The sequence below is a fragment of the Herpailurus yagouaroundi genome, unplaced genomic scaffold (genome assembly GCF_014898765.1).
Source record: "Herpailurus yagouaroundi ecotype Mexico unplaced genomic scaffold, PumYag 186, whole genome shotgun sequence".
In the NCBI taxonomy this organism is placed as follows: domain Eukaryota; kingdom Metazoa; phylum Chordata; class Mammalia; order Carnivora; family Felidae; genus Herpailurus; species Herpailurus yagouaroundi.
The window spans coordinates 38,121,144-38,127,488 of record NW_024412417.1 but is presented as its reverse complement, the minus strand read 5'-3'; the positions used below and the strand labels follow the sequence as shown (position 1 = coordinate 38,127,488).

Sequence of the window (6,345 nt, the reverse complement as noted above, 5' to 3'; positions counted from 1 at the left end):
GGAAACCTGGAAGGAACAGATCTGTATCATGGAGGACTTGCTGGCCACTGTGTCATCGGTTATTTAGCATCAGGTTTTCAGAAAGATCTTCGGGGACTTCACTCCAGCCAGATGACCTCATGCTGAGCGAGATTTATGGCCTCTTGAGGGAGGAGTAAGGCTATGAGGTAACAGAGGGAAGAGAGCCCTATAATTATGCGTGAAACCATATCATCCCCCTGCTCCTTTATGAATCAGGCCAACAATGAGACACTGCAATTGCCATTTTGGAAAGAAAAAAAAAAGAAAAAAAGAGGGCACCTGAGTGGCTCAGTCGGTTAAGCTGTGCTGACAGCTCAGAGCCTGGAGCCTGCTTCAGATTTTGTGTCTCCCTCTGTCTCTGCCCCTTTCCTACTCCCTCTCTCTTTCTCTCTCTCTCTCTCAAAAATGAATAAACATTAAAAAATGTTTAAGAAAAAAAGATACGACAAAATCCACCTGCCAATTTGTCTCTTCGTAATAATTGCAATATTCACCAACGTTGCATTTGTATTTTTGTGCATCAGAGACAGCAATATGTAGCAGGCACTCATTGAATTTTTGTGGACAATTTGAGTGAATGTTCTTCTACACACATTATCTCCTTTAAAGCACACAACAGCTCTTTGGGGTGGACACCAATGTATGAGTTTGCTCGGGCCGCCATAACAAAGCACCGCAGGCTGAGTGGACTTATGCCACAGACATTTATTTCCTCACAACTTTGGAAGCTGGAAGTCTGAGATCGAGGCATCAGTAGGCTTGCTTTGATCCAAGGGCTCTCTCCTTGGCTTGTAGATGCCATCTTCTCCCTGTGTCCTCACACAGCCTTCCCTCTGTGTCTGTGTCCTAAGCTCCTCTTCTGAGGACACGGTCATATGGGATTAGAGCTCGCCCTCGTGACCTCCTTAATGATGTGAAGAACGAAGGCAAAAGGAAATGTAGATAAAATTAAATTTGCTTATATAACCTGCAGCCCATTGACAAATACTGGAGACAGGCAGAGAATGACTCTCCTCCAGGAACTCCTAATCTTAATGTTAACGCTTTGGTAGAGGGAAAAACAACCTTCGCTTGATGATAGCTAAGCCTCCAAGATGCTGTCAGTCTTCTGTATGTGAAAACCCTTTTGGAAATGTTGTCTTTACCTCTCCCAGCCCCCCACCCCCACCAAAGTGTATAATCAATGGTGCCTCACAATCTCAGGACAGCTCTTTCTGCCCATGGGTCCTGGCCCCTGTGCTTTAATAAAACCACCTTTTTGCACCGGACGTGTCTCAAGAATTCATTCTTGACCGTTGGCTCTGGACCCCAGCACTTCAAACCACATCATGAGGACCACAACAACCTGCTAGTACAAGACTTCAGTAAGTACCTGGGTGTTTTCACAAGTGTCTCAACTGGTGTCCACATTCATCATGGTTCCCTCCCCTTCTCTCCAGGTTGGAGTGGCCAGGTCAGTTTGGATTAGATTGTGAAACACCTTGACTGTAAATATGAAGGAGGTGAGCTCTTATCTTACGGCAGCAGGGATGTCTTGGCAGTTTTTAAGAAGGGCCAAATTGTTTTTTTCAGGAACATACCACCCAGGAAGGGAGGAGATGGATTGGGGGACAATAGTCTAATCAGAAAGACCAATAGTGACACTGTTGACCAAGTCCTGGTCACCGTTTTTCAAACTAAGTTCTACAGAGTCTATGCATTCCATGGAGGTGCCTCAGAGGTCACCTGAGGCCCAGGAGGCATTGTGTGGAAGAGAAGAGGGGACCTGAGTTTCAAAGAGCAGCTGGACCCATGATTACTTTCTTTGTAAATAGTACACGTTAGCTCAATAACGAAAATTGCAAACCTCTGATCTACATGAAACACAAGGAGACCATAAATAAGAAGGAAGAGGAGGAAGGGTGAAGGAGGAGGAGTCTCTCTCTCTTGAGGAGAGATAACCGGTTCTCCACAGACAGATCACAAGGAAGAAGAGAGAAGCCATTTTTCAGACGGCTGACCCACACATCCTGCCAGTTCCAGTCTCACCCAGGGTGGGTCTACTTCCAAACTCACTCACGTGGTTGTTGATAGATTTCAGATCCCCGAGGCTGTCAGAATGAGAGACTCGGCTTCTTGCTGGCCATCGGGCGAGGCTGCCAATGGTACATCACCTCTCCACAAACAGCTCGTAACATGGCAGCCGGCTCCATTGATGATCAAGTGAGAAGGGGAGAGAGCAAGACTGAAGTCACAATCATGTGTAACCTAACCATGGAAATGACATCTAGTCACTTCTGTTAGACACCGGTCACTGGGTCCAGCCCCCCACTCCAGGCGAGGGGTTAAACTCCAGGTTTAACCTAGGGATCTTGGAGAGCCATTTTAGAAGAGCCCACTATACTCAGGGATAAAGACTTAACAGAGTACCCCCTGTTGCCCCCTTACTGCCCCCTCAGTTCTCGCTGCCCCCTCAATTACTCCTTCCCAAGGGGGAAGAAGTGACGTCCCTTAACTAGTGAGTTTGGGGAACGTTGACTGGGATATGTGGGTCAACCATCTGAAAAAATGGCTTCTCTCTCCTTCCTTGGGATCCATCCATCTGTGGAGAACCGGTTCCGCTATGCTGCTGGCCATGCCAGCAGCTGAGCCGTAAAGGCTCTGTCTCCCCTAGGAGAGAGCTTCCCTTCCCTAGAGCCACTGGGGAGAACTCCCTCAGTCTGGGTCCAGAAGTAGGCAACCCACTTTGGCTGCATACCTATGCCACAGTCTCCAGCCTCCGCTTCATCCAAAACGAAGTTGGTGTTTTTGTCACCATTGGCCTGATAATTCCGGTTCTCTCCATTAGCTTAGAACTCTGGCAAGGAAGAGAGGCACCCCTCTCAAACCCCACTGCCATTCTTGAAAGAGTTGGGGTCTGGAACCCACCTAACCTGAGCAGGGCAGGCTGCACGGTCACATGAACGCAGGCGCTCAGCAGGGTCCTGCCCTTGGTTTAACACTCTGCTGTCACCGTCTTGAATTTCTTCACAATTTTTAAACAGAGGTCCCACATCTTCATTTTGCACTAAGCCCCGCAAATCATCTGGTTGATCCTGAACCTGAGTTTGATCCTGCTTTTGCCGCTAGCCTCCAGGTCGTGGACACGTGACCAACCCCCTCTAGATTTCTCACTTGCAAAAAGGAGCTGAATACCCAATATCTGGCACTAGGGTTGTTGGGAGTCTCAGGTGAGGCGGCATAGGTGTGAATGGTAGAACTACCCCTGGGTGTTTAACCTCCAGCGAATTAATTAGCCACCTCTGCCCAACGCAGATCCTGACTGGAACAGCTAAACAAACATGGCAGGAGGAAGGAATCGAAGACCCATTCTGGTCCCAGAGAGAAAGCATCAGTCTGAGATTCTGACACGGAAGCCAGTGCACCCTGCAAAGGCCCTTCCATGTATCCCAGCAACTCCATGAGCAGTTCCCACAATGCACTGTTGACGCGGCCACTCAGGAGCCTCTAGGGAGCCAAGGCCACGATGGGACATGAGTTCTCCAGGAGACCCAGACCTCATGGAAAGGTCATCTGCTGTAAAAGAACCAGTACCCTGAACGTTCACTTTCCAAACGAAGAGGAAATGTGTGCAGACATCAGGCCATCAACTTACACAACTCGAGAAAACACTAATCGTTAATGTATTTCATTGAGAAATACCAGAGAGAGAGAGAGAGAGAGAGATGCTTTTTTTGTTACTTGACTAATTTACTGCATTTCATGTTTAAATTGAAGTATCTACTTATACAATTATGAACCATCCTGACTCAAAGAAAGTTCACCAAAATAATTTCCTTATGTAACGTTGTCTTCCGATATACCTGCTATTTTCATTTCATTCTGTGTTTTTATTCTGCCAGAGTCGAAAGATCTAATTGTATTTTTAAAGTGTCCCATGGGGCGCCTGGGTGGCGCAGTCAGTTAAGCGTGCGACTTCAGCCAGGTCACGATCTCGCGGTCCGTGAGTTCGAGCCCCGCGTCAGGCTCTGGCTGATGGCTCGGAGCCTGGAGCCTGTTTCCGATTCTGTGTCTCCCTCTCTCTCTGCCCCTCCCCCGTTCATGCTCTGTCTCTCTCTGTCCCAAAGAAAATAAATAAATGTTGAAAAAAAAAATTAAAAAAAAAACATTTAAAAAAAAAATAAATAAAGTGTCCCATTAAACCAAAATAACGATCCTGCTACAATAACCATCATGAGCTAGTTGGTCCTGACTTGTATCACATTTTGAAATGTCATGCTTTTTTTAATGGTTGTTTTCCCAAGAGGGTTTATAGCTTTTTGCAATTAGGCAGCCTTGTAAAGCATGGTTTTAGATGATTTCAATGTTTCAAACCAACTGAGCATTTCAAACACCCATTTCCTTTGCCTTTTTAAAATTAATAATAATGCCTTTCACGTATCTTGGTTCTTTACAATTGACAAAGTGCAATCACATTTATTGTTTTATTTGCTTCTACTTTCCAGCCCTAGGTTACATGCTAGAAGAGGGCTTGGGTCACCAACAAAGCAAGAGACTAGAGGTCACATGAATGTAAAAGGAATTTACTGGCAGGATAGCAGGTGGTTCAAGGATCCACATGCAGGCTGGGGGCGGGGAATGTGGCTCCAACATCAGAACCACGGAAATCTGGGCAGCTGAGAACACTGCCAAGAGCCTGTCATCATTGTCTGGTTCAAGTGCAACCACCAGGACTGCCAACATCTCTCTCTCGCTCGCTCGCTCGCTCGCTCTCTCGTTATATCTGTGAGATGTTTCCATGTGGTTGCCGGTGATAATAGTTCATGGTTTCTTTGTTTTCACTGCAGTATCACACTCTCTTGTATAATTTTACCAAAATGTCTCGCTCATTCTATTTTTTTATGGATTGTTTCTAGTTTTTGATTATGATGAACACTACTGCTGTGATAATGGCTTGCACCTGTCTTTTGGTGGACTTGTGCATTAATTTTTCTTAGATGTCGCAATTCCAGAGGAATTGCTGGGCCGTCAGGTAGGCACAGGCTTCACTGTGTAGATACTCAGTGATGGGCTTTTGAGTCTCCTGCACCCAGTGTGAATATTACCTCCTATCCCTGCCCCTCTGTATCATTCCCTACACATGCAAGATCCTGGGGGTGTTCGATCATTCCAGCCCAGACCTCTTGCCCTCACCTAACAGGCCTAGGGCAGAGAACAATGTCCTTGTCAGCTTCCATAGGGTGTCCTTCATTCACATCCTGGGATGTCTTCTCAAACAAGGTGGGGGAAATGAACAAGATGTTCTGGTACCCATGAATCTGTGATGTCATACTCAGTCAGTGAGATGTCCCCATACATATGCTTCCAGGACAGGAGACTGGAGCACAAGCCATGGCTCTGAGGGTCTGGGCCACATGCCAAGGAGCTTCAATCAGGGGAGGCAAGACAGAAAGTTCTGGGGCACAGTGAGAGCTGAGATAGGGAAGGAGCCGGTGGCCTAGGGTCGCACCTGCTGTTCAGACCTTCATGTTTTGTGTCATTTAAACATAAAAACACGTTTGCAAATAAACGTTCACACGTAACCTACTCCTGACCCCAAGATGCCACTGAGTATAAAAATCTACCACTGATTCAAGGCACTTGGTCAGGAATAAAGAATTGGATTGTGAGCTTCCGTTGATGGCATAAAACCGTTCAAAGGAGGGAATATTAACAGTTTCTACAGATGAGACAGTAAGTCATACAAAACGGATCAAAAGGTCTGTGGCTCAGGCTGAAGTGAGGTGGGCTTGGGACCCTGACAACTCAGCCTCCCTCTCCTTCTCCTTGCCTTTCCCACCGTGGTTCCCAAGGCAGCTTTTCGGAACCCTGGAAACTCCTTTGGGCGTGATGAAGAGGGCTGTGTTTTGGAGTGAAGCACCTCTGTGGCATCGAGCAAGTAGCTTTACCTCTGAACTTCAGCTTCCTCATGTGGGGATAATGAAACGTACTTCTTGTGAGGATCGGAATAAGGGCACGCAAACCACCAGGCACGATGCCTGGCCTGTCTTGGGCAAGTGGAGAGAGCTGAATTTGCTTCCATTTCTCCATGACCAACAGAAGGCAGAAGTGGATTCTGGTTTGTTGAACCATCTGTTGGATGAAGCATGTGAGAAAAACCAAAAGTGAGGTGGGCAGTACAGGGAAAGAATAGCATGACAACACTTTGCCTAGCTTCCATTCATGACTGACACCAGCTGCTGAGGTCTTCGGGATGGGGGGCGGTCCATAAATAATAACCCTTTTCTTCTCCTCCTGACTGTAGAACCCGTGGAGGGAGGTGGGACACAGAGAGATGGAGAGCAG

The 6,345-nt window shown here is 47.0% G+C and overlaps 1 long non-coding RNA gene across 2 annotated transcripts; it reads right to left on the bottom strand.

The window, feature by feature from the left end:
• Positions 1-510: 510 nt before the first annotated feature.
• LOC121043230 (uncharacterized) lies at positions 511-2,189 on the bottom strand. Of its 2 annotated transcripts, none has more exons than XR_005796747.1 (3): positions 2,081-2,189; positions 1,394-1,506; positions 511-925 (listed from the first exon to the last, which is right to left on the bottom strand). It is a non-coding gene; the product is annotated as an uncharacterized LOC121043230 (long non-coding RNA). The 2 variants fall into 2 exon arrangements; XR_005796748.1 differs by having other exon boundaries at positions 2,077-2,175.
• Between the last annotated feature and the right edge of the window lie 4,156 nt (positions 2,190-6,345).